Genomic DNA, 27,251 nt, shown 5'->3' on the forward strand with positions numbered 1-27,251 from the left:
TTAAACCCCTACATCTATCAAAGAGGAATGTCTCAAAACATCTGCAGGAACTAAAGCTTTAGTCACATGACCCCTTATGGGGGTGGGGGGGTTGACCTGTACGAGTGCTGCAGGTCTTTGGGCTGTCCAGATCTGGACAGGGGAGCGGCCGAGACTTAAAGAGAGTGTATCTTGTAGTTCCCTTCAGGCCTGTACGAGCACCTCAAGGGACGCCATGAAAATGGAACGTACCACTGCCGTGGTAAGTGTATCGGGAAGTATTCGTAAGGCTAATGGAGGCTACACAAACTGATGACATACAGGTGATCCGAATCAGAATTCTTTAATTATCCCAGGGAGACATTGCATTTACAGCAGAGCTCCTGTCACAGAGTATTTACACAATCAGATAATATCCAGTCAAGTGTAAAGTTGCAGAGTTCAAAATATCAATGTGTACAAAGAAGTATATATATATTTATGAGATACAGAGTTCTAGAGTTTTATTGCCAACGGTAGGAAGGACCTTCTGTGGCGCTCAGTTCTCATTACGGGAAGTCTTAGCCTGTTTGCCCACGTTGGCTTAAGAGGGCACTCAGTTCTGTCCACCAGATGCTGGGCCGCCCGGTGGACAGCTCAGTTGTCCACCGGGCGGCTGGTTAGCGTAGTGAGCCAGTCCACTGAGTGTCCACTTTATGAAATGTGGGGAAACACAGGTGGGGCCACCATGGACACTGAGGCAAACCCATCGGCGGCCCACTAGGCCTTGCTGTTTGGGGTGGGTTTACTATGTAGAACAGAATGTGCACCTATATTTTCACTCTGTTCACCAAGCGGTCGACGACTTTGATGTTTCGTGCGGGCCCCATACACGTTTGCCCACTTTTCGCCAGGAAAGTCTTTCAGGAAAGTCTTTGGACGTCTGTTCGTGAAGCTCGGGGTGACAAAAATTTTAATCCTGACAAAATATGCGACAGTTAGTCCTCAGGAAGAGACAATGAATCATCACAACGACTCCAGCGACCGGGTCGGAGAAGAATGCACCGATTCAAAAAATGCAGCCGAAGCTCAGATAGGAAATCAATTACAAACTTCTTTTATGTCATCTACTCAAATATTCATATCTCTGCCTGTACTCTCTTCCCCTTTGCATGGTAATGTCTCCTGCCTGTCAATCACTGGGAACCTCGTCGGGCCCGGCCAGACTCAGGAATGCGGCTTCTTAATTGAATCATTGGAGTGATGACAGGAAAATAAGACAATCAAAGCAGTGACTTGACAGAAACATAATCTTCTGCATTTGGCCTGGATACCCTTGGCCTTCTCAATGTTGGGCAGGGCAGGTCAACGTCAATATAGAAGAAGTAATTCTACATCGCCCACAAAGCATTCCTGAGAGGTCCCCACAAATATTTATACACACTAACGAGGAGGGTTTCAGCGGCGCGCCGCACACTCACGTTTTAGGAACACAACTTCACTTTGTGAACAGCAGAGGAAAAACAATGCAGAATATGCAACAAAACAGCTTTTCTTTTTAAAAGCTTCTTTTTTTTAGGGAAATAGACGTAGAAATGCTATCCATTTACTTTAATGTAAATTCACTTATTTTTGTGCCTTCAAGTATTACGGAGAACACTGTCAGTTTAGGAGGTTAAAAGCAAAATAAACTTAACAGTTTGTCTTTACATTGAGCCATCTTAAGTCTTTTTTTTTACACTTTTGTTTTTTATCTTGAATAAAAATCTGACCTTTTGTTCACCATGGAAAAAAACAAAAAACACAAGTTGCTTCTTTTTACTCCTCGGCTTTAACAAAAGAAATAAATCCAATTAAACGAATCCTTACAGATGTGAAGAATGGTTTCTGTGATTTCAGGTGTGCGACTTCAGTGTATAAGGCAGTAAAATAGCAAAAAGTTTGCATTCATTCCAGTAAACTGACTCATGTGCAATGAGCTGTGTGGATCGTCTTTTTCCATAGCAGCAGGTGGAAAATTACACGGTGCTACATGCTGCTGAAACAGACATGCTAAGCTGTTTTTGTGCATAATTCACAGAGATCTTTAGAGAACAGGAGCATGCCAATTAGAGAGTGGGAAAGTGTCAAAACCAGAGTTGTGTTGAATTCATGATATTTAAATTAAAGCTCCGAATTTCTGCTCCTGGGTATAAAAGTTGTGCCTCGTTTTAAGATCAAGTATATTTTTATAAAGACAGATCAGCGACGTCTCCACAGCCAGAACGGTTCGAGATTTTTGTTGATTTATAAACAGGTCTGGACCGACCCCCTTTTTCCTTCTTAAAAATGACAGTTTGGTCCTTTTTGAGGCAAAAGAACATCAGTAATTTAATCATTTTAAAGGATGGAACCCATCACGGCTGGCATATGCGATACACTAAAGACTTTTTAAATGAGTTTGACTTTGCTGCAGAAAGTTGAAGAGCCTGATTTACTTCCAAACATTTTGTCTGTTCCTGTTTCATGTCATTAAAATTATACGCTGCCAACTTATAGTAGAAAAACATTTTCTAATGAGTTTAAAAGTCTACATTTATGGAAAAAAAATTTTTTTTTAAACATTTTGATTTCTTTTTTATTTTATTTATTTGCAGATTTATAAAAAAAATATATGTATGTATGTAAAAGTATCATATTAGAGAAAGACCATAATAATTATAAATAAAATCATAAAATCCAAACTGTCAGACCAACAATTTTAACGCAAAAGTGTTAAAGCTTTTGCAAAAGTGAAACTTTCATTCCTATAAATGTGACTGAGGCGCATTTTTGTATCAACAACATAACTGTGTTTAAACTTGAATAAATACGTTTCTGAGTCATTACAATGTTTGAACGCAGCAGGAAACAAAGGAAATGTTGTGTGATCTCATCACACAACAGCACAGTTTCCTCCAAATGTCATTATTCTATCATTTGTCAGCCAAGAATCATAACAAACATCAAAGTGATTGAATCATAAAGATATTAAACTGGTTGAATTTATGATCATCTACATATAGAAACTTGGAGAGCTTCTCATCTTAACAAAATTAATGACTTCATAACTGAAGTACAGTAAGAAAAAACTCTCAGTGTTGTTCAAAGAAGTCAAAACAAAAAAAAGGGATTATTTACGCAAATGAAAGATTTGATGAAGAAAACCTCTCGCCGTCATTGTTGTGTACGTCCACAGCAGATAAGGAGCCATGAACCAAAAGGATTATTAAAAAACAATTTGACTAAACTATAATTATTTAGAGAAACAGTCTAAAGTTGAAAATCGGTGTCACGTTCAATAATAAGAGAAGATTGTAAGAAACCTGGAGAAGATAAAAGCCTAAATCCTGACAGAGACGTCTCCAAATGATTTTCAGTCTGAGCAGAACAAACTCCGCACAGGCTGACCCCCCCATACATCTACTTCAGGGCTTGTAGGAGAACGTCTGTGAGAAGCCCCCACAACTGCATAATTCTTCAGCTGTCCCTGCAGGGCTGGGGGAGCACGGGCACCCCCATTCTGCTAAAACCAGCTCGACAGCTTCATAAAAATCCAGACCAACATCGTCAAGACTCGTCTATTCTTCATTCCCATCACACAGGAGCTCCCACCAATGACACAAACACCAGAGTGTTTTCAGAGCATTATTAGTCAAATACAAACAATGGAGAACACACAACTCAATTTACAAAATTCAACTCAATTTACAAAATTCAACTCAATTTACAAAATTCAACTCAATTTACAAAATTCAACTCAATTTACAAAATTCAACATGGAAACAAACGTATTTATCCAAGTTTAACAAACAATTTAAGAAAGGTTCTATAAAAAGAAATAGATGACTTGAACACACAATGTTTTTTGAAGAGAACAACTAGAACAGTTTACAACAGAAAACAAACACACAACTCAGAACTGATAATTTTCCCAGGTAGCACACACACACACAGCAGAAATAAATACATCAGCAGACCCAGGGAAACACACAAATACACACACCTAAACACACAAAAATACTCAACCACACAGACACAAAGAAATGGAGAAATAAAACCACACAAATATAACAGCAGACCCAGAGAAACACACACATACGTGGAAAAAAACACACACACAAACACAACCATGCATATACACATGTAAATAAAACACACAGATAACATGCATGCAATACATATACATATGTATGTGCATGCCCACACGTACAAAAAAAAGTGGCACACACACACATTTGTGTTTAAGTATCATTCTCCATGTTAATCGTTGTGTGTGTGTGTTTTGTTGTGTGTTTCTGCAAGCAGGTTTGTGTATCTTTGTTTACGTTGCTGTGTAGTTATTTGTGTTTGTGCGTTGATGTGTGTGTTTATGTGTGTACCTTTGTGTCCATTTCCGTGTGTTTGTGCATGTGTTTATGCGTGGGTATGTGTGTTTATGCATACATGTAGGTGTGTAGTTGTGTGTGTATGTGTGCGTTTATGCCTACATGTAGGTGTGTAGATGTGTGTGTGTATGCCTACATGTAGGTGTGTAGTTATTTGTAGTTGTGTGTGTTTATGCCTACATGTAGGTGTGTAGTTGTGTGTGTGTACGTTTATGCATACATGTAAGTGTTTTTCTTTGTGTATGTTCCTGTGTGTGTGTGCTTGTACACACACCCCCACACACACACACACACACACACACAGGCGGATTTCTTTAATAAATAGACACATTCAGGGGATTTTGGGAAACAACTGCCGGCCTCTTTTGATGTGATTGAGGAAACTTCACAATAGTGTAATGCTTTGGTGCAAATTAGAGAGAAAGAGATCAATAAAGACAGACAACACATACTGAAAGCTCCTGTCCGTCCACAGCTAACATTGATTTTTTTCCCCATTTCAGATAAACAAGACAAGAATAAAAATTAAAAAAAAAAAAAAAAACCTTGCTGGAAAAAATATTTAGACAGAATTTTAGAACACAAGGGAAAATGATGTATATTAATCTTGTAAGCCGCTTTAAATGGGGAAAAAAAAAATACATGCATGCATATCCCGTTTATTGCATTATTAACAACTTGGAGCGTGGTGGGATAAACATCATAGGATAAATATTTTCTTATTAGATGCAGCAGAAGCACAAAAAGTGCAGTGATAGGAAAATAAGAGGCGAGCTTAAAGAATGTTAATAAGCAAACTAATGAAGGCTATATACCACCGTAAACCTGCTGCTCTATAATTTCATGCTCATTGCAAACCCATTACGGGAAAATGCCAGTCCCTTAACTTTCCCTGCTTACTCTTTCATGCTTGTTTTAATTAGAGACTGTTTGTACACGACAACCAGCCAGTGCAAGTTATTGTGAAGTGAAAAGACTTGTCTCTCTTTTGTCGGTCACAAAGCTGTTTTTAAAGAGCTCAATGGTCCGTATAAAAAAAAAAAAAAAAAAAAAAAAAATCAAGAAGCAGCGTCTTATTTCAAAGGCTTTTCTCGTTCCCGCGTGTCTCTTTTACAATCATTGTCAGCCTGTCACAGAGGAACACGGCGTGTTGCCAGGTTTAGGAGGTAAAGATCCACCTGCTTTGACATGACTCAACTCTTTCTTCTTTTTTTCTTCCCATTCTTCTTCCAAGTGGGTTTGTGTGAAGTACTTATGGGTAGTTAGTGTCTCGCCTGCAGGTGACAGGGGTCGTGGCGCTATCGCCACAGAGAATCAGGGAGGGAATTCTGATGGGGGAGTCAGACTCATAACTTATTAGAACAGGGTCACAGAACTTAAAACAACTTCAACGTCTTAGACTTTTCATAGGAAATCAAACATATTTAAAGCAACTATAGACACTTTGGTGTAGTTCACAATAACGCCGTGAAAAAGTGCAACACGTTGCGTTTGCTTTAACCGTTTTTACGTTAGGGTTGATGCCCGAAGAGATGTCAATCATCAGAAATTCTCAATTCTGATTGGCTGCTGGGTTTGCATTAAAAAGTGATAATGCACAGAGTAAAGCAAGCCTAAAAAAGGAGTTCCGGTCACGTAGCTCAAATGTTCTATATCACTGCGCCAGCTTCTTTAAAACAAACTTTAGCTTCATCATCTGGACAGAAACGAGCGTTAAGAGGTGAACTTTCTATCTCTCTTTCTCTTCTTTTAACACATTGTGACCATCGGCGTAGATATCGCTTTCCTTTGCCGCTGCAGTCTAGTTACCACCACGTAACAAATAGTCCTCTTTTTGTGAAAAAAGCGATCTAAACCAAACAATACTTATTTCTTTTGATAGTGACCATGGTATGAGTGGGTTAATGGCCTTCGAATTGTGCATTATTAGAAATTAACGAACGCCGTGGAAGCCTGAAACCGACGCCGCGAAGAGCATTAACCCTAACTTAATGGAAACCATGGAGGTGTGAACCATCCGACGCAAAGCAGAGGGCATTATCCCGCTTATACCACAGTCACTTAGGAAAAAAAATGACTGTTAAGTCAACCATTTTATTTTTTATGCATCACTTTTGGATGCTGAAACTTAATGTAAAAAATTACAGCACATGTATTTTTATCAGTAGAGATCTAGTTCTAAATAGTAAAAAAGAAAAAAAAAATCTGAGTATTTGTAATAAGTAATATTAATTTTAAAAACCTGAAAAATACCCACCATCCAAAGTTTGGTAGCATACAGTAACTATTGCCACTCAAACTAATTTCATCATACCCACAAGTGTAACCACATTTTTAGAAATTAAGTGTATTTTGTCATGATTGCTGGCTAAGACCCTCTCAGCATGCACACAGCTGTTCCCTTGCTGGTCGGTAAGGATTACTAAATGAAGTGTGTACACCCACTCGGACATGGAACCGGTGTTGTCATGGTGACAGAGAGTGCCGAGTGATCCCCTAATGCTTGAAGCGCCAGGATGAAACAGGGAGAGGCTTTTTGCAGCTCTGGAGTCATCTGACGCATACCAAGCATTTACAGCTGTTACGGCTTTAATATTCCAGTTTTTTTAAGGGAATAAGGGTATCTTAGTGATTATTCATACACTTGGCTTTAAAAGAGCTTTTCCATTGTGAGTGCCGCTGACGTTCTGTCACGCTCAAACAGGCTGAAGGGTAAAGAGGGGAAATAAAAGTGGGGCAGTTCCAAAAGAACAATGACATTCTATCACAGAAATTTACAGGAGCCTGTGTTCTGATGGTTTTCTTCATCAAAAAAAACATAAAAAAAAGAAAAGCTAAATTCTCTGATCCCAGTTTCCAATCCTAAGAGACCTGAAAGACACTCTTATCAGGAAGTGAACATCTGTCACTCAAAAAGATCACAGGAACGTTTCAATCTATCAGATTACAACAGATGTGCAAAAAGCTGTGGGAGCTACGTTCTAGTCTGCAGCCCATCTTTCTGCTGGCTCATATGTTTTCCCAAACGGAGAAAGCCCTGTGTACATCTGCCACACGCTGAAGGACACGGGGTTGTGTGTCTGTTGTTTTGTTGTGCATGTGCTGCTCTCTGCAGGGACCTCAGTAAAGCAGCAGAAAGTCACCGAGCAGACCTGCCAGATGTTCCACCGCTCTCCCCCAGCTTCATTCAGCGACATGGTTAGGTTCTGGTTCTCCAAGAATCTCTCAAATGTTTTCAGTAACATCTGTAGTGAGAAAAGGTGCAGCGAATGTGAGGGAGGCTGAAGAACAACGTCCTACACGCATTCGCTGCTTTTGAGGTTTCATAAATGCAAACGTCAGCCTTCAACTCTGAACAACCCAAAAGCAATTTTCTTCTGGCTTTCTAAAGTACAGCGGCTAAATAATACAAATAAAAAACAAAAATGATTTTAAAAAAATGAATAAACTAAATAAAAAACAATAAAGACAAAAGTCTGAATTTGACCCTGTGGGTTTTTCCAGGGTTAGAGATGAATACAAACCAGTTTACTTGTCGACTACAAAGGTGTTGCTTTTATTAAGGCCTGTGAATCTTTCCTCTTATGCATTGGACTGAACATTGCCATAATTATTAAAGAGACCATTTATGATCCAACACTACATTCTCTTATTTATTTCATCTTCTTATATCTTCTGTATAAGTTCACTGGGACTCCTTGCACATGTCATTTGTCTCTGTACCCATTAACCAAATGTTATTTTCGTGTTTATTTTGTTAAAAATCAATATGTTTCTATTTATAATGAAAAACAGTCAACCTTTGTGATCTTAGTTTTTTTTAACTGCTGTTTTAACTTTTTAAGTTGTGTATTTTGTATTTATTAACACAAATACATGAAATCTATCAGACCATGAGGTCATCCTATAACCAAGATGAAGGCTAAACTCAGCCTGACTGAACCAAAAGGGCAGTTAAAGCTGCAACAGCGTCTTATGCTCGATTCCCCCGAGGACTCAGTCTTGACTGTTGCCACTGAATGTCGAGTGTCTTCACAAAATAAGACCGTTTCCTCAGAGTCACAGTTTGTGTTTTTTTTTCCCACATTTAAAGTAACCAGCTTGAAGTGTGATTCTTGGTTTGAATCAGTCACTAAAACCTTTAGCCTTTTTTTCCAAATGGTGGTAAAGAAAAAGATTAACGCTGCGTGTCCCACCTCAGAGTAAAGCGATCTTTTCTAAACTGATGACGCCTTCAAAGCCTCAGTCGTTCATACGGAGGCTGCAGGTTTTTGGGTGTCCAGGTCTGTGGAGGGTCGCAGAGAGGAGTCAACGCGTCTTAAGGGAACCTCAGGTGTGTCCGTCAGGTGCGCCTGGTCCCTTACTGACTGCATGCAAACACTGCATGTACCACAGTTATTCATTTCTCCTGCATGATCAATTTTCAAACGGATGACACTTCCATTAATTAAAGGGGCCGCCATCCATACGTCACTACCAAACCTGAGGCCCGGATTGATCAAAGTTCCATTGGTTGAATTTTCAATGGTCACATATTTTGTACGGAGAGCCTGAAAATGGACACAAAAACCTGCAAAGCAACCTGGGATTGCAGGAGTTTTAAACACAGGAACAGCACTAACTGTTCATCCTTACATAGTGCACAGGGGGGGTTTGTACTTATAAAACCCCTCCTTGTTGGAGAAGTGTTCACTACGACCTGTCGCCTGCAGCATGCACATAGAAATAAACGCACTAGAACAATTGGATTCCCTCAAGTTTATAGACAGGCTTACAGAGCAGACAGTTAAATATTGCTACTTATTTTATTTCCCCAAGAAAACATAGACGTTAAAACACATTGTGAGGCATTGTGTGCAGGTGAAATGAAACAGAATAGAATGAAGAAAAACGTAATATTCCTGCAGGTCACCTGCAGGTCAGCCCCTTTTTTTTGCCCGCAGTCAACCTGCATCCACCATTAGGGGCAGTTGTGACTCCGTTTAAGCACAGGATAGTGAACACCTTAAGAGGAATCGTCCCAGCTGGGTAGCATCAATGAAACGCGTGAGAAAAAACACTCTGATTCAAGAAAATATAGATGCATATTTATTTATATGCTTTTAATAAACCTGTAGAAAAGGCGGAGTGTCTACATTTGTTTTCCATGTAGCAAGGAGACTTCTGTAAAGCAGCAAAGCTTTAAAGTCAACCCCCTTTCAAGCTGTATTTTTTTCTTCCTTACATGTAGAAAACAAACTATATGTACAGAAAGTTCCACCTTTTTATCTCCACCAATCCAACCTCTCTGTGATGTTAGACATCAGCTGCATCCCATCGTTTCTCTCATTAGGGCTCCGTACCGCCAGCCCACTGCATCATAATTCTATAGGGCCCGTGCGAGCAGGTCCTTGAGCCGGGCTTCATGAATCTTTAAATGTTACAGATGTGCGCGCACACACGCACGCACGCACACACACACACACTGGTGGCTGTGCAGCTGCAGAAAGACGGGGAGTGATGTGGCCTTCACAGATGCTAGTGGCCATCATTTCAATTAAGACGTGTGCACGCCTGGCGGATTTGATGGGGAGAGACACTATGAGCGGCGAGATTAGGCACGCTCTCGTTTCAACAACACGTGCCACGCTCTCCGAATTATCCTAATGACAGTAATTACAAAGCCACATTCAAGTCTGTGTTTTGTTAAGTGAGGGGTTAGGGAATGGCTTAAATATTATTTGTGTCACACTATAGCCGTTTAGACATATCCACTTGACTTCAAACCAGTAACCGCTCAAGCGCAGTTTACCCTTCTATTCATTAGAAAATGTCACTTTTATTTGGGATCAATATATTTGCACGATAAATACAAACAACTGAATAAGTCAGCGTTTTTATTTCTTTGTTTCTTCTAGTTTTTTGCCATAGCAACAAGAAAAAAAAAATATTTTAAACAAACTGCCAATCAACAACAGTATAAAGATAAAAAAAAAATTTAAAAAATCAAACGGTTCAGTTTATTATTTCAGTTTATAAAAGAGTTTATTTTGTCGGTTTAGTGATGCAAACAGGAGCCCCTAAATGGGGTTCATGTTTAACTGAAATAAAAATAATAAATTATCACAAAAGCATAAATATGTTTTGGAATAAATAGTTGATTTACTGCAACTAAAACAGAATAACAGTGAAATAAAATGTATTTTTCTGCAGTGGGAAGTCCAGTAGAGATTAAAGAGTGAAATAGAAGAGATGAGAATCCAGTTTGAAACATGGGCCTCCATTTCATTGTTCCTCTCCTTTGTGTCTGCTATCCTACTCCTCCGGGGGACGGCTGATATTCTGGGCATAGCTTCAGCTTTCCAAAGCTTCATCAGCTGTTCCTACATTTTAACAACCTCTTTGTTGGCATTGTTGGTGACCGGAGCAGATGCTGAAAAATTCCCAGGATTACCAGCAGAAATCCCTGTTGTTTCTATCAACAAAAACAAATGGAAAAACTCAGTGTTTCCAGAGATCAAATCTAAAAGATGCAACAATCCGGCATCAAGCCACAGCAGCAGACAGTATTGATAAGTGCTGTGTGATTGTGTCATTTATCCAGCAAAATACCAACAGTGTGAAGCAGATATTTGGAAGTAAAGCTCAAACCCAGCTCAACATTTCTGCAGTCGGTGGGAATAAAAACACTCAAAACACTGGAGAACAGTCCTAAAGAACCCATCAGCCAAAAAGGTTAGTTTGACCAAATCAGTGACATATAAATGATCTTTTTTCTATAATAAATTAATCCACGTGGAAAACATTAAAGTTCTGCAGAAGAGTAGTTCTTTGAGTAATCACATCTTTGGTGCAACACCAGAGCAATGAATAAAACATCTATGATTGTACTTTGTTGGTTGAATGATAAAAAGCGTCCAACCCATTGTTTTCCAATTTCTCTTTATTTCTTTATTATGGTATCTTTTGCCATTTTTTGGCACTTAACTCCTTGTACAATTCTTCAGCTATTTTAACCATTCAACCATTCAAATGTTCAGCTCTTTCAGCTTTTTTCAGGTCCTTCAAATCCTTGAACTTTTGCAGATATTCCAGGAATTTTGCCTCCATTGAAACACATGGGGAATCCTTGGTGCAGAAGATCGCTGGTTCGAGACCCAGCGCTCGCATTTTTCACAAGCATTTCTTTTTTGTTATTGTGGTGTTTTTACTTTAGTTGTCAAATTTGATCATTTTATTGTTTTGTTTTTTGCCGATAATTACCTACTTCTAATGTTGCCAAAAAAAACTGCCACTAGATTATGTAGTATCATTTTAATGGTGTGGATAGATTTATTCTATAAAACTGCCTTGTTCTGCAACTTAAAGTCAACACTCCTGTTAATCAGAAACACATTTTCTCCAAAGAATAATGAACTTCAGACCCAAGAGAGAATCTAAAGCTCTGAGCCAGACTTAACTTTCCCTTCATTCTCTTCTTTTTGGAGCCAACAGTAAAATGCCATAAAGAATTCTCACTGACTTATGTAAATACATGAATGTAAAAAGTGAGAAGTCCGGTGACATGCTGACATTCACGAGGGTGCAATAAGGAGAAACTGCGGGGAGGACGTCTCATGCTGACGGAGCAGTTGCTCTCCCAGGGGCAGGACGGAGGCCTGTTGTCATGTGAAGAGAAAACCAATTTTTAATCCAGCTCTAATCTAAAACGGTGTATTGCTGTTGGCTCTTCTGCGTTATTAAACATAAATTTAGTAAGGACTCAAAGAGAGAGGAGGACACAATGCAAACATCTGCATGCTGTGCAGTCAAACAGACCTACTTGCGTTTGACTAAGTCTGACCTTTCTCAAATGGAATACAAAGAAAAACAGAGTTGAAGGGGCAGGTACGTTGGGACACAAAAAGAAAAATGGGTGGAAGTGACCTTTGGGAACTATTTCTGCGTTGCAATAAGGTGGGTCAGCCCTTTTCTTCTGTGCCGCATTGTGTCTCTCGGCTCCAAACAGCCACTTATAGGATCCTTCACATGCAGAACGCTCATGTATTCATGGCTGCTGCAGTTTAATTACAACACCACTCAAAGGAAACCACTGCCGTCAATGATTGGTCTAGATGACTAAATGATGTGAATTCAAAGAAGTTAATCACCAGATGGATCACCGCTTTTCTCCAGACATCAGCTACACTCAATCTGATCATTTCAAATATCGACTTTTTAGATCAAACAGAACAGGCTGGCCGACCGATCATCTGTTAAGTCAATGTTTTTTTCCATTAAGGGAAGAGTAGCCTGCTGCTTTCGGTCAAACAGTATGCAGAAAACATTACAGTAAATAAAGTTTCACCGGGAATCGTCTTCGAAAAGAGAAAAACAAATCACTCAAGAGAAGAAAGTTTGGTGTTTTATGTTTAAAAGCATTGGCAGGTAAAACTACCTTAACCCGGTACTACTTTAATAACCCTTTCATACCGAAGATGACAAAGTAACCTGCTTTCTTCTAACTACCTTAACTTACCTGGACCGTTTATCCAATCAACATAAATCCAGCGCTTTTGCAGTAGAATCATAGCAACTGGACTTAAACTCTTCCTGGAGTGGGTAACCCACATTCCTGCAAATGGACGCCTCATTAAAGGGAAACGAAGAGGGGAAATTAAAATGAAACCCCTCATGTAAACCCCCCATCCCATGATGGCTGGGTGTGGTCACGCTGGCGTTTAGAGCAGCGTGGCAGACAGGAGAGTCATTGTGTCTGAGGCCTTTATTTCTAAAGGTTATTAACATGCACGTGAATCAGGGCTGTAACGAGTATCCGATTACTCAAATACTCACAATCTGCTCTCGAAAATTCGAGTATAGATCTTTGCAACGTCCAAGATCGCTGGTTGGCGATATTTATAAATATAATAGAGTGTAGTAAAAATACAATTGGATCTATTTCTGCTTTAAAATGCAGAATAACGTTGTATATAAAGTTATCAAACCTCAGCCAAACGTGCAGCCCTACCGTCACCGGATGTAAACAAATCTTCAAAAATAAAGTGGCAATGATGCTTCCTAATTTCAAAGTAAAGTTTTAGGAAAAAATGAGACTGAAGTTCAGTTTACTGACATAAGTTTTGAAAAAAAGGAATTTGCTTTAACAGCGGAGCTCCAGTTTCTACACGCCTTTGACTGCAGTAACTCTTCAACCGTTGACATAGTTAACTTAATTCCAGCAGAGAAAAGCAGCTCAGTAGTGAAGTGATGACGCAATCACCATGAATCAGCTGATTGTGTCGCGGCTTTGCACCGATATGCAATGTTTACGAACAAAACGTGTAGCTTAAGTGTAGTTTAAGTGTTAGTTTAAGAATAGAAAAATAGTGGAGAAGATTTTCAGGATTTATTGTTCAATAATCTAAAACACCAGCAATGTTTTCTTTTTTCTGTTTTATCCCGCTTGTGTTATGCTGAATGTAACCAGAAGTTTGGCAAAAAAAACGACTTGTTTAAAAAGACAAATATCATTTATTTCTATTTAGATCTTTGTGTTTTTATCATTTTTGTTGATTTTGAGGTCCTGTTCTAAATAAAGATATAAATGATTTAATTTAATTTAATACATCCAACAAAAAAAGACATGCATAGAGAAAATGTACAAACACATTATATTATGGAGTTAGAACCACAGTTTAAACTGTGAATTGTTGAGCTTGATCCGTGAGCCGAATTGCCACCAACATGTTGCTTTGCTGACCCCTCTTTCAAACCATCTGTCAAGAATTTGGACTTCAGATGAGCGTCCTATGTCCTTCAAGGCAAAGGACTTGGATGAGTGGCGAAACCTTTCAAGCTAGAAGGTTTCAAGTCCAGTTTCCACGGCTCAACTTAGACAACGTCACATGCTTGAATAAGAACCTTCACGGACGTATTTCCAACAGATTCTGCAGCAAAAAGAAGGACATTTGCGCCAATATGTAGCATGTCATCAGACTTTATACTGTAAAATGTCACATATCGGCTCAAAGCTGCTTTCCTCAGCTGCAGAATGCATTGGAATTCCGTTAATAGTGGAAACGGTTGAAGAGTTATGGTATTTCTAAAAACAGAAGTGTAGCAAAAACTATGGTGTTAAAGGGTTCAAATTAGGCCTATTTTCTTCAAAACCCGATTTATTTAATGTTGTGCTTTTTTTAGGCTGCAGTGATAAAGATGCATCTTGGGCCTCTCCAGCTTTTCAGTCCAGAAGGAACGCTAACGTCACAAACTCCGGAATGTTTTCCAGAGCATCAGAATATGCAGACAACTAAGTAGCAGCTCTGCTTCAGTGAAAGAGCCTCGTCTTCAGGAACTCTTTCTGTCTCCAAAAACACCCACTGAGACAGTTTCAGGGCCTCGTGTGGAACCAGAAGAACTGTGACCACATTCCTCCAGGGAGCAGCTATGTAGCGGTGGTACACCTGCCACATAATAATTCAAAGAAACGGAAACTCACACACAGTACTGAGCACAACCAAAGTCACAGTACAAGAGACATGCCCTCCTGGGAATATATTACTTACAGTATATAACAAATGGCCATATGGTCAACAACAACGTTGTTGAAGCTATCCCACAATAAAAACTCTACATGTGCAGTTTTTATCGGTGGTGTAGAAACATAGAAAGCTGTAAGTGTATTTTCACTCTCAGTAATAATAGGCTTGATAGTCCACAAGCCACGCCAACAGAAACAAACGCATGATTTCCTCAGGTTCCCCTTAAACAGATAATGTTTCATAGAAAAGTCTTCAATGATCGAGTTCTACAGCAGATGGTGTCCCACAAGGATCTGTGTTGGTGCTCTTTTCTTTTCACGTGTCTTCACAAAGTCATTCATCTCAGTCATTTCCAGAACTGTCATAAAAGCATTTTTTGCACCTTTTATAATTAGCAAGATAGCAGTAATTGTACATAATTTGCACTAGTGTAATAAGTTAGACAAACAAATCTCGTGACTTTAGCACAGCAATTAGTGCAGCACTAAAACATCATAAATAATAGCTAGAATGTTTTTAGCAAAGTTTAATGAGCCTTTCATAGACTTTTGAATAAAAGGTTATTTCTTTAAGTAAGGGGTTAGACACTTCTGTAAAAATATAATATTACCAGTTTTGACCAAGATTGACTGCCATAGTTCAAACCAAATAAAAGTATCATAAGTTTAGCTCATTAAGCGGCTCTCTAAAATAGTTTGATCTAAAAGCTTGGCTTTCTAAACATTCTCATTTTTATCTATGACTACAAAAATATGTTGACTTTCATGCCAAGCTTTCAGGCCAAGCTTTTATTTATGCATTTTCCAAAGAAACCTGCATATGTGGAAGCCATTTTAATGCATTCTGCAATGGCTTTTATGGTTTTGCTTCTATCTTAGTGTTTTTTTAATTATCTACCACCCCCCCCTTGGTGTAAAGTCATTTTGAATTATCATTGAGTGAACTCGGCTGTGCAAACAGATTTCTTGCCCTGCCATGCTGTAGCCCAGTGACGCCTCTTTTTCTGATTTCTCTCTTCAAGTACGCTTTTCTTGAATTTGTCTTCCTCCAGTTCGAAGTCATTCCTCTGAATTGCTAAAGTTAAAAAGGTTTGTGTTTACATAATGTTATGAAACAGAAGGTGATGCATGGCATTGGTAGACTCAACACACCTGCTTTACTGCGACTTGTTTGTTCTGTGGATTTATCACAGATGCGGCCATTCCTCCGCTCAAGGCTGGGCCTGGTTGCACATATGCTCACTTTGTTACCCCGACAGAAATGCCTCACCAGGGAGAAAGCCTTTAGTGGAGCACATATAAACTCTTTCCTTTTAGAGGCAAGGGGAAAGCAGAGATGCATACATTTATAGGGGCTGTTTATTATTATTATTTTTATTATTTTATTTTTTTGGAGTACAAATCTTTACGTTGTCACGCAACAGAACAGTTTTATTAACGGCACGGACCACCACCCCCTGATTATTGCTTTGGAGCTGATGATGAAAGGTTTACAGTTGCATACATGAGACTTTTGTTCCATAAGGCAACAAACACCAAACCTCTAAATGTGGTACAACAGCAGCTCACTTTTAAATAGATATCTGAACTGACTGACAATGTTACACTTCCACACAATTAACTTATTACCTGTCCTGGGGTTGAGTTCAGGTGAAGGGAGGTCTTATTGACTGTATCTGAGAATGGCGGTGACGTCACCCATATGACCCACTTCCAGCTCCAATCAAATGAAGTCAATTCAGTCATTATTTTGTATGCCACACGGACGCCGCTGTGTTGGAGCCAGATGACGCCAGTAAGCGGTGATTGGTCCAAACCAGTCAGAGTCATCGTCAGATTGGTGAAAGGCCACACCCCTGCCACTTGAAAGCAGACTACACTAAATCTGTCAGGTTTTAAAAGTTGGATGTGGGGGCCAGTAGGCTCCACCTACTTTTACTGAGCCATCTGATTGGTCAGTCTATAACTTGAATAACTTACTGAATAACCTTAAACTGCATCTTTCAACGGCTATGTTTCTCTAACCTGCCTATTTATTTATTTTAAATGTATTAAAACTGAAGATCTTTGGGGGGAAAATGTCATTCATTCATCTTCTAAAACGTTTGTTCCCTTTCGGGGTCACAGGGCTGCTGGAGCCTATCCCAGCCACTCATGGGCAAAGGCAGGGGACACCCTGGACAGGTCGCCAGTCTGTTGCAGGAACACACAAATCACACACCCATGCACACTCACATTCACACCTAGGGACAAGTTACAGTAATTAACCTATGAAGCAAGGTTTTGGACGGTGGGAGAGCAAGCAAGAGCGCTAACCACTGTGCCACCGGGAAAAAATAAAAATATACGAAGTATCTACACTTGGAGAGGTTTTTATACATCACGTTTAATGATGACAATAAACCTCCTAAATGTTGATTAAAATAATTACGGTGTCATACTGGAATGTCACACACACACTTTGCAGAGTGGTACAAACTTACCGACATGGAGGACAAAAGAAATTACAGAGGGACCTTAGAGCGAGATCACAGCCGCAGCAGAAGAAATGTTTTTGCGTGATTCAGGCTTCACAAGGTAAGCTGAGCAACCATTCATCAGTTTCAGCCCAGCTAAGAGAAATCATTGAGTCCAACGGCTTTGCGCACACAAGCCGGTCTCAACCTTCTTCCAGCAGACGCCTACGACACTATGGTGACCTTTAAACAGGCCTCACCATCCCATTCCATTTGAAAGTTTAGCATGAGAGTTACCAAAGGGGGAAAGTTAAAAAACAAACAGAGGGTAAAGTTAGAGTAAAAGATCTATCGGGTTGGATCACTACCACATTTTAAATCAAAACATGCTATGAAATAAAAAAAAAATCCGGATGCATATTTGACTGTTTATTACATCCGTCTCAATCATCCGCTTTGAAAGGATCTTTTTTCAGTCTGCCTGTTTATTTCAGGAGAAGTGACATAAACTAATCAGCTGCAACCTTCACAGTCCACAGCCGACAATTAAACCGCTCTGTATGTGTTCAAGATGCAGAATCTGAGATAAAGTTGGAATAAAAAGTGACATGACAGCGACAGCTGGACGTTTTCCAGCAGCAGCAGCGACTTCAGTCATGGACCGATAGGTTATCAGTCCATTGTATGAGACTTAACATTCCTGTCATCTTCAGCAAGGAAATATAATCATACTTTGTACAAATACTGTGAATTATATATATATATATATATATATATTAGGAGCCTATGCATAATCATACAGCTTCAATTAAAGAGTTTTCAAACTGTCAAGTGTGACTTGCATGGTTTTGCTTTTGGCTGACTTGAAGAAAAGACTCTTTCTGCAGTGACATCATGTGTCACCAGTGAGGCCTGCAGAGTCGGATGAAAGTTTTGAGAGGAAAAAAAGGTAAAAATGGGCTTAATTCTTTTTGGCATCAGCAGCATCAGCAGCAGCAGCAGCAGCAGCAGGTTCTTCCACAGCTTGCTGGTGCCCAGTGGTGCCTTCCTCTCAGGAGGCGGATATGTGCCACCATCTGGGGGTGTGCTCACCCCGGTCTTGTTAGCATAAACTTAACCACAGATTCATTAATTTACCTTGGGGACATTGTCAAAATACACACAGACCTGCGTTCTTCACTGCAGTTCTTATAAATACCAGGTGACATACAATTTTCACCTTGCAAAAGCCTGGGGGGGGGGAAGAACCTCGGTGGACATGAAAATGAAATATGAGAGTGTGAATTAGGGGTAAATGCACTTGCCGGTGTTTTTCTTGAGCATCTGCTTAGGTAGGGTGTGACATTGCTAAGGTAGGCTACTGGAAGAGCACATTGTCCCCCAGACGACAGAAAGAGGAAGTTTCTCTCATTCACAGGTTGTTTTCCACCAAACTCCACCAAAGTTCTGCAGGAAACGGGTTTCCGAACAAAGTTCATTTCACAAAAAACGGGTTTTGGAAACAGTTTGTGTAAATCTGCCATATTAAAACCAGCCATGAGAGCAAACAATTACTTCCTTATGTCGATGTTCTCACCAGGCACGTTAAAAAATGCGCTGAAGGCGCATAGTTGCGCGTGTTATGGTGTTCACACTGGACTGAGTACCTAGAGTTGAAAGAGGCTTGGTGTCAAAGTGGCATAAATCTTGTTCCAGGCTCTTTCTTTCACAGCTCTAGTCATGTCATTCAACTCCAGCTGGGAACAAACCGTGATAACTAATTTCTTCTCCGTGAGCAATTTTCATAGAGTTGGTACTCCCGTGAATGAAAAGGAACGCCATCCATACGCCTATACCTATAACTATAAATGCGATTCCCCGATTGATCGAAGTCCAACTTGGTTGAACCTGCAATGCATGTTCAATAGAGACACATTGTGGACATCGGGCCAAAAAAACGATTTGCCCCCTTTTCCCTTCTACATTGCTGAGAGCTCTCTGTTTTCATGTCCTCCCACTAGCTTACAGCCCCTCCCACCCCCAACCGAACATTACAGCTAAAGAACAGACATGGTGAGCAATATCAGAGCTATGCAGGCTCACAGTTTGGAGCCACAAGCCAGATCCGACGAGGAAAACAAAGACGTTCACGGAGCAGGTAGCTTGTCCCCCCTCCCCAGCGTATTGCCTACGTCACATATACGATCTTTTTCAAACGGCATGTTTTCATCTGCTCCTCATTTACAATTAGAACCTAAGAATACTCAGAAATGCAATTTTAAGCTGAGTTTACTTAGCTAAGTGCTCATACGTGTCCTCCATCAACAGAAAAATGGCAGAAGAACATGTTAAAAACAGCAAAAACATCATTTTCGTTGGAGTGGCTCCTTGACATGCTGAGACTTTCCCTTCCTTTGCCCGTCTGCTGCCCTCCTGCTGCGCACGCTGTCAAAAAGCTGCCAATGACCCGGGAAACGCATCCTCTAACAGGTGGCCAGCGCTGACGGGAAGGACCGACCCAGCAGCACACCTTCCTGCTGACTGTTTTATGCGCTTTAATTACCCAGCCCTCCACAAACATCCTCTCCATCCCTGTGACCTTCTGCCCTTCGTTCAATCGCCCCCACTTCAAGGAGCAAAACACAAAGGCAATCAAACACATGCGAGCTTCCCACCACCCAAGTAATCATTTCAGCTGGAACAGCGGGTGTGGGGTTCATACTCTGTGGCAGACATGACCCGGTCCTTGAAAAACACAAACATTGTCATTTTCTCACTGAAGTTTTTCAGCCTTGTGTCGTAACCTGTTGTGATTGGTTGATCGGTTTTTGGGATGACATTGGTGGATCTTGGCGCTCATCAGCCATGTGTAGTTTTGTCAGTCTCTGTAACTAAGCAACTGAGCATTACAGTGGAAAAGCGGCGCTCGAGGCGGTTGCTAGGGAACTGCCAGAGTGTTACCACTTGTTAAAGGCACTTGGATAGATCGGTCTTTAATGGTTCAGGTCTGATGGAACTTTGCTAAGAAGAAGATAAGAGAATGGCAGGCATGTAGAGTCCTCCATATCCTCTGCCGTATGCAGCCGGGTCTCCAGAGTCCCGAGCATCGGCACAACCAGATGAAAATAATGGCACATTTTCTTGAGTGGAAAGCCATTTGCATAGAAGGGGGGGACTGAATAATTGAGAGGTGTGAAGGAGAGCAGGGCAGGCTCAGGTGAGAAAAAGGAGGGATATATGCCTGGCAGCCAAATCCATTAAACAGGCCTTGCTTGTCGGTGGCAGGCGGCTGATGGGAAGGCTCTGTTATCGGACACTAAAGGACACTAGAGCTGACCATCACCGCTCTGCCCTCTCCTATCCGTCGCTGCAGGGAGCTCAGGAACAAAAAAAGAAAGAAATGGAGGGAAAGGAAATGCGGGAAAAAAATGACAGACAAAAAGAGAAACCGAGGGAGAGACAAGAGAAGTTTAATAAGAGTAGACTGAAGGGTGTTGCTCTATTACAGCTTTATAATTGGCCTGCAAGGACGGTCAAATGAGCGGCTACTTATCGCAAATTTCAGTTGCATAATAATAGCTGACGATCTTTATGGCCAGAGCCCATAGAAAATAGACTAAAAGACAAAAAAGAAACGTTAGAAAAAGAGGAAACTTCTCATATACTTAAGCCAATGTGCATAATAAATACACATTATTTTAAAAAAATAGCAAGAAAAAGATTTAGACAAATGCAAAAGAGCTACAGGGGAACTTTAGTGACTCCACAAAATAAAAATAAAGAAACAAAAACCACTGAAAATGTTAAAAAAATGAACTTTAAGACTTTTGTTTTTAAATGAACACTTTAGATGACAATAAAATGTTAAAGAGCCACTTTGATTAAAATGGTGATTTTAACACGACATGTTTCTGATGATGGAGGACATTTATAAAGAGATCGGCCTAAAGAATCAGGAGTAGATTGCTCCGCTCCATTCTGATGTACCTACTTAGACAAACTGATGGGTGATGGGGGGGAAAGGGTCGCCCTTCCACACCAACAGTCCCGCCCACGACTCAGAGGTGAATTTCTGATGAACTCCTAGTCCTACAAAACGACAAATTCTTTTCAATTTTGCTTAGAAATGTTATAATCATAGTTAGAAGACCACTGCAAAGGCTTTGAAAATAGAAAAAGATAAACGGAGAGGGACTTTAAAAATAAAAGGCAGACCTAAAATCACATGGTTCAAAGAAAAAACTGAAAGAAGACGTCTTAATAGGACAAATTTGTACCAGTTTTGGCAAATAATAACAAAAATAAAGGGTAAAAACAATAGCAATATTAAACCTTTTTTTTGAAAGGTGTACAACACAATAACACCGTCTAGGTCATTAAAATATCACAAACACCTTTATTTTCTATTAAAGTTAGAGATTTGTCATGGTTCAGAGGATAAAAAAATGTAAAATTGAATAAAACATAAGAGAGTTAGGATTTTATTTCATGTCTGTTGACTGAATTTTAAACAGCCCAAAAATCTAGACCTAATTGGTTTAGGTGGTTTCCTCCAAAATAAACGATTTTTTAAAATGACAACAACAAAAAGGAAAATTCTGGCCCCTGAGAAAAGAAGCAACTGTTTGTATGGAGTCAAAAAAATAATCTTTAACATCTCTTTCCAATTCTCTCCTCACATTTGCCATTTAAAATAGGTCTCTGTTTGCAGTTTACACTTTGCATCTCTGTGTGAAAGAAAAACACATTGCTGCAGTGAAGCATTGCCAATCAGATTTATGCTGCACAGTCTGGTGATCCTGGAGGGGGAGGCATCCAAACAGAGGGGAACGACACCCCGAGACAGAGACAGCCTGAACACAACCAACTTATGTGGCAAAAGCCTCCACTTCAGAGAAACACAAAGGGACTCCACGGAACGTTGTGCCATTTGAACAATTCTAGTTTTAGTTTGTAAATTATTCTCAAGGTCCTGTTTTAATCCTGGCTCTACGAAATGAAACCTTTTAGAAAAGCTGACAAAAGTGTTTTCCGTTTTCATTTCCACTAACAAAATAAAATAAAATGAATATATAAATGGGTAAACTGTGACATTTACATAAAATTCCACCCATTATTATGGCAGAGATGCATAGCAAAGAGGGTAGCTGCAGGTCCTGGTTTCAGAATTTGTCTACAAAGCTGGCGTGTCTCCCCCTCCTTTTTCTTTTCTGTAAAACACTCTGAAAATCAAGCGTGAACAGATTCGCTCAATTAAATTAGCCCTGAGCTCTGTTTAACTCCACGTGCCAAATAAAAGACAACAGTACCAAACAGCAGTAATTAAATTTCATCTTGACACGTCCCTGTCCACCTCGGATCACCCAACACACAGTGAGGCTGCAGGACGATCAGTTGTGTTGTTTGGAAAATAGCAGCAGTGCAGCCGCCTGAACCATTAGGGAAGGATGCATGTATGACAATGCTTCAAACAAATGGAGAATATAGGAATCGTACTTATAATACTGGATTCTGGTCATGCATTTGAATGCTGCGTTTACAGCAAACATGAACAAATCAGACACGTCTCCAAAAGTGTCTTCATGAACCTGATGCTCCCGGTGTGCGGTCCAAAGCCTCCTCTTGAGCGCCGCACCGTCTACGCATGACCTAAACCAGCGCAGTAGTGACCCACGATCGAAATAAAACTGTTTACATGCGCCACGACCGCACCAACAATCGGCATAACCCACCTATCTCGATCGGAAATAAATCTTGATCTGAACGATTCTGATTGGGAGTATTCCGAACGGCGTGTTCAAAGGACGCATTTTTATTCTGATCAGGCGTTTGTTACGATTACTTTTGTCCATGTGAACCCAGCTATTGAGACTTTTTTAGTTTGTTGCTAATTTAGCATAGCTAGCATACGGTCAACTAAAAAAAAAAAAAAAAGTAAAAATAATGATCAATTTCAACTTCATAAAAAATCTCTTGAAATATAACGGCAGACCTTCTGAGAAGCAGCTTGCACACACTAGTGGCGCTGCATTTCAATGAGCTTGTTATGGCGTTACAGGACGTGCATCCCTCCAAGCCTGATTTGCATGTTTTCATATTTAATTCAGGGCAGCAGAGACAGGTCTTGATGCGGCCTAATGTGACGCCTGACATCGTCTGAGCCCTCTAATTATTTTCCTGACCTGCCCAGCGATCATCTTCCCTCCAGTTAATTGCTAACATAAACAAATCCTCCGGTGGCCCCGGTTCATGCGCACTCCACATGCATTAGAGCAGAGCTGCGGCAAAAACCTACACCGTCCTCCTCACAACTCCTCCTCATGCTGCTTTATGATCTGCTAAATTGTTGTTTCTTGCAAAGCTGCGTAAAGACTAAACGATTATTGGAAAGGACGGAAAACGAGCATTTCTTCCACAGAAAAATATGAAGCTGAGGATGACTCATTAATAGGACTCAAACTTCTATCATCATAGGTATTCAGCTGTGAAAGTTTGATATTTTTATATATTTGAAAGGAGATGAGGAGTAAATCCATTTCCTTTGACATGGCTCTACGCTGTGTCCAGAATCTGCACTGTGGCAAATTTATTGAGCTTCTCTATTGTCTTTCTTCTGTTTGTCCGTGTGCGCTTAATGCTCGGTGTGTTGTCACTGCGAGTGAATATTTAATGAAGCCATGGCGAGCTCTCCACTGCTGTTCGTATGGGCATGGAGTCAGCGGAAAAGCTCTCCCTCTCTCAGGTTCTGCCATCTGTTGGAATCAATAAGGGGGCTTGAAACCCCCAGCCACCATTCAGGGTTCTGGCAAGCCGGCGATTAGAAGTAACCCCTCTCTGTGTTCCTGCAAGTCCCGCTCAGCACCGGCAAGGTTAAATGCCAGGTGCTGAAAGAAGAATATTATACCCTGCACAGCAATGCTAATCCCTCAATTAAATTACAGCTCCTAAGCAGAGAGGCTGCTCCTGATGCTGCAGCTCCAAAGGCAAAGCCGTGTGACACGTCTGAGCGCCGCACTCCACACATCACGCTGAGGCTTTGGATGGATTTACGACAGGAAATGATACTCTGTAGACAAACAGCAGTACACAATGTGTTTGTGCGGTGTAACTAGACATTAAAAGCTTTGGGTGGTGTTTATTTAAGATGGCAGAAGCGTTTAAAAAGCCTTCAAACCACAGGAACGCGCAGAAATCCTCTCTGTCCTGTTTGTCTTTGTCTGATGTTGACGGCAGGCAGCCGTCGTCGCTGCACAGCGCCGCGCGTCTTCGGGGACAGAAGACCAAATCGGAGTTTTTCTTATTCAACCCGAAGGGAGGGTGGAGGGGGGGGGGGGGGGTGTCCTCTTCTAATGGGGAAAAATAAGGTTGTTTAATTGTAGTTTATTTCGGGGCCTGATTGTTTTTATTGAGCTCCATTATTCTTGTTAATGAGCCTGTAATGTGAATGCTAATAACTTGGGAGAAAGAGTTTTCTCACAAATTAAAGTCTGCATTTTTTGGGCACTTACTAAATGGCATTCACTTCAAGCCAATCATCTGTGTTTCTGCTCCCTGCGTTGTTGTCGGTGACCCAGCGTCCCACCAGCACTGAAGCTTTATCTCCTGTGGTTAATGTGTCGTGCCTGCAGACGCGCACAAATGCAACCAAACTGAGAAGGTCTGAAGCTCACACTAAAGGGCACTTAAACACACACACACACAACACTGGAAACAAACATACTGGCTTCTATTAAAAAATACATTTGTTGTTTGTGTCGTTTACTTGCTGAAAAATAATAATCATATTTATTAACAAAAACCAAAACAAAAAAATCCATCCTGCAAGACAATATTTTCACCCACCAGTTGGTAGAAACCAAACACACTGGCATTAAATTGGGTTAAGCAATGGCAAGTGCGCTAAATTGCCAATGGCATTTGGAACAGCAGAAAGCATTAGCATTGCACAAAGGCTGCATTATGAGTGAATAATGCATTGTGCTACCAGTTTGGACATGCAGCAAAGTGAATGTCAAAACTCATTCAAAGTGAAATTCTTCAGCCCATAATGCTGAGGATCACGCTTTAACAAGAATACTAGGAACGCCATCTTCTGCTCATCCTATCATGATGAGAACCACAGACGCAGGATCAGGGATGAAGACGACGGCGCCTCGGCTGCAGCTGACAGCAGGTAGTCGCCAGTCACTCACGGCCTTCCACTACACAAATTAAGATGAGCAAAAACAAGCAGTTTTTTGATTGGTTGCTCTGTTCACAGGCAGTGGGATATTATCAATCAATCAATCAATCAAACTTTATTTATAAAATACTTTTCATATAAAAGCATAACACAAAGTGCTTATTAAGGATAGAAGTGCTGTCAGACATTGTAGCACAATGCAGTTCCAGGTTCTCATTAGGCCTGATGCTACGTACACACCGGTCATGTGATGCGTGGTTAAGAACGGGTATTTTTGAACACGTTTTTACCATATGGGGTTCAAAATACTCGATACTAGCGCATGTACCTCCAGTTGGAAGAGGCTTGGTGCGAAAAGTTGAAGTGGTGCAAATCGGGTGACTTTTCTTTTACAGGTCTGTTCCCATACACAGTCAGGACCATAAATATTTGGACAGAGACACATTCTTTCTAATTTAGTTTCTGTACATTAACACACTGAATTTCAAATAAAGCAACTCAGATGCCATCGAAGTGCAGACTTTCAGCTTTTATTTCATGGGTTGAACAAAAACATTGCATAAAAATGTGAAAAACTAAAGCATTTTTTGAATGACTTGGTGTCATAGAATAGCCTATATGAGCTTTTACATAGACCTTTTATGGTAAATGGCGTATACTTGTAAAGCGTTTTCTTCCTTCCTTGAAGGGAAAGGCGTCTGCTCAAAGCGCTTTACAGTCACAAACTCAATCAAACATTCACATTCCAGTGGCGGCTCCGCTGCCCAACACTGGCGCCAACCTTCCACCAGAGGCAAGGTGGGGTGGGGTGCCCAAGGACACTTTGACACATGGGGGGGGGGGGGGGGGCAAGGGCGAGAATCTAACCAGCAATCTTCCGATCAGAGGTCAACCGGCCCACCGCTGCACCACGGCCGCCCCAACTTCCAACTTATTGGAAGTTATCAATTGAACGCATGTTTCCGAGCTGGGGGAACTGCCCATAGTAACAAAATATCAAGGTCACAAAAAGTTTATAGCAGCAACTTGATGAACCCGCAGAACCCACCAATGGGCCCGGGCGACCCAAAACCCCACAGCACCCATACAGGTCAATCCCCGTAGAGGTGCACATGACTGAGGCTTTGGCATTGGCTTCAGCTTTAGAATTCTTTCAACTACCGTAACTCTTCAACCGTTTACGCAATTATCGTAAATCCAGTGGATCCTGAAGCAGAGAAAAGCAACTTTGCGTTGAGTTGATGTGCAACACTTTACAGTAGTGATGCCTTTACGACACAAATTTGCTACTTGTGTTCGGTCCGAAAATTTGCTTTGCCCCGTTATGCAGCAGTTTAGGTTAGTGATGCGTTGCAGATCGGTGCAAAGCCGATATGAAAAGCCGCGTTTCTCCACGTAGGAATCCTGTTGAATGGTCAAAGATTTACAAAAGAGTGTGTGTTCTTTAGGTGTCGCCGGTGATTTTTATGGTGTTAAAGGGTTAAAGAGGGAACGAGAATCTTGAGGAAGAACAGTTCCAGCAAATGCTTTTAACACTAGATGCTATTTAACTGGTTTAGTTTACTGTTGCAGGGTTTAGTCCACACCGCTGTGGTGCCTCCAGCAGGAGTGCATCCTATAATTGGAGATTTATTAAAACTGCCAACTTTTCTGTAATGATGGTCCTATTAAGGAAGTTATTTCTGACATGTGAGAACACAGTTTGCACCAAAAAGATCCCGTTTAACTCTCTGAATAAGCTATTAAACAGTCGTGTGGCTGTCAGAGCG

At 40.7% G+C, this 27,251-nt stretch overlaps 1 protein-coding gene across 3 annotated transcripts in view; it reads right to left on the reverse strand.

The window, feature by feature from the left end:
• The window catches only part of macrod2 (MACRO domain containing 2), a 427,744-nt gene that overhangs the window by 171,143 nt on the left and 229,350 nt on the right, over positions 1-27,251 (reverse strand). The window lies entirely within an intron of this gene.

The sequence above is a fragment of the Oryzias latipes genome, chromosome 15, assembly GCF_002234675.1.
Source record: "Oryzias latipes chromosome 15, ASM223467v1".
In the NCBI taxonomy this organism is placed as follows: domain Eukaryota; kingdom Metazoa; phylum Chordata; class Actinopteri; order Beloniformes; family Adrianichthyidae; genus Oryzias; species Oryzias latipes.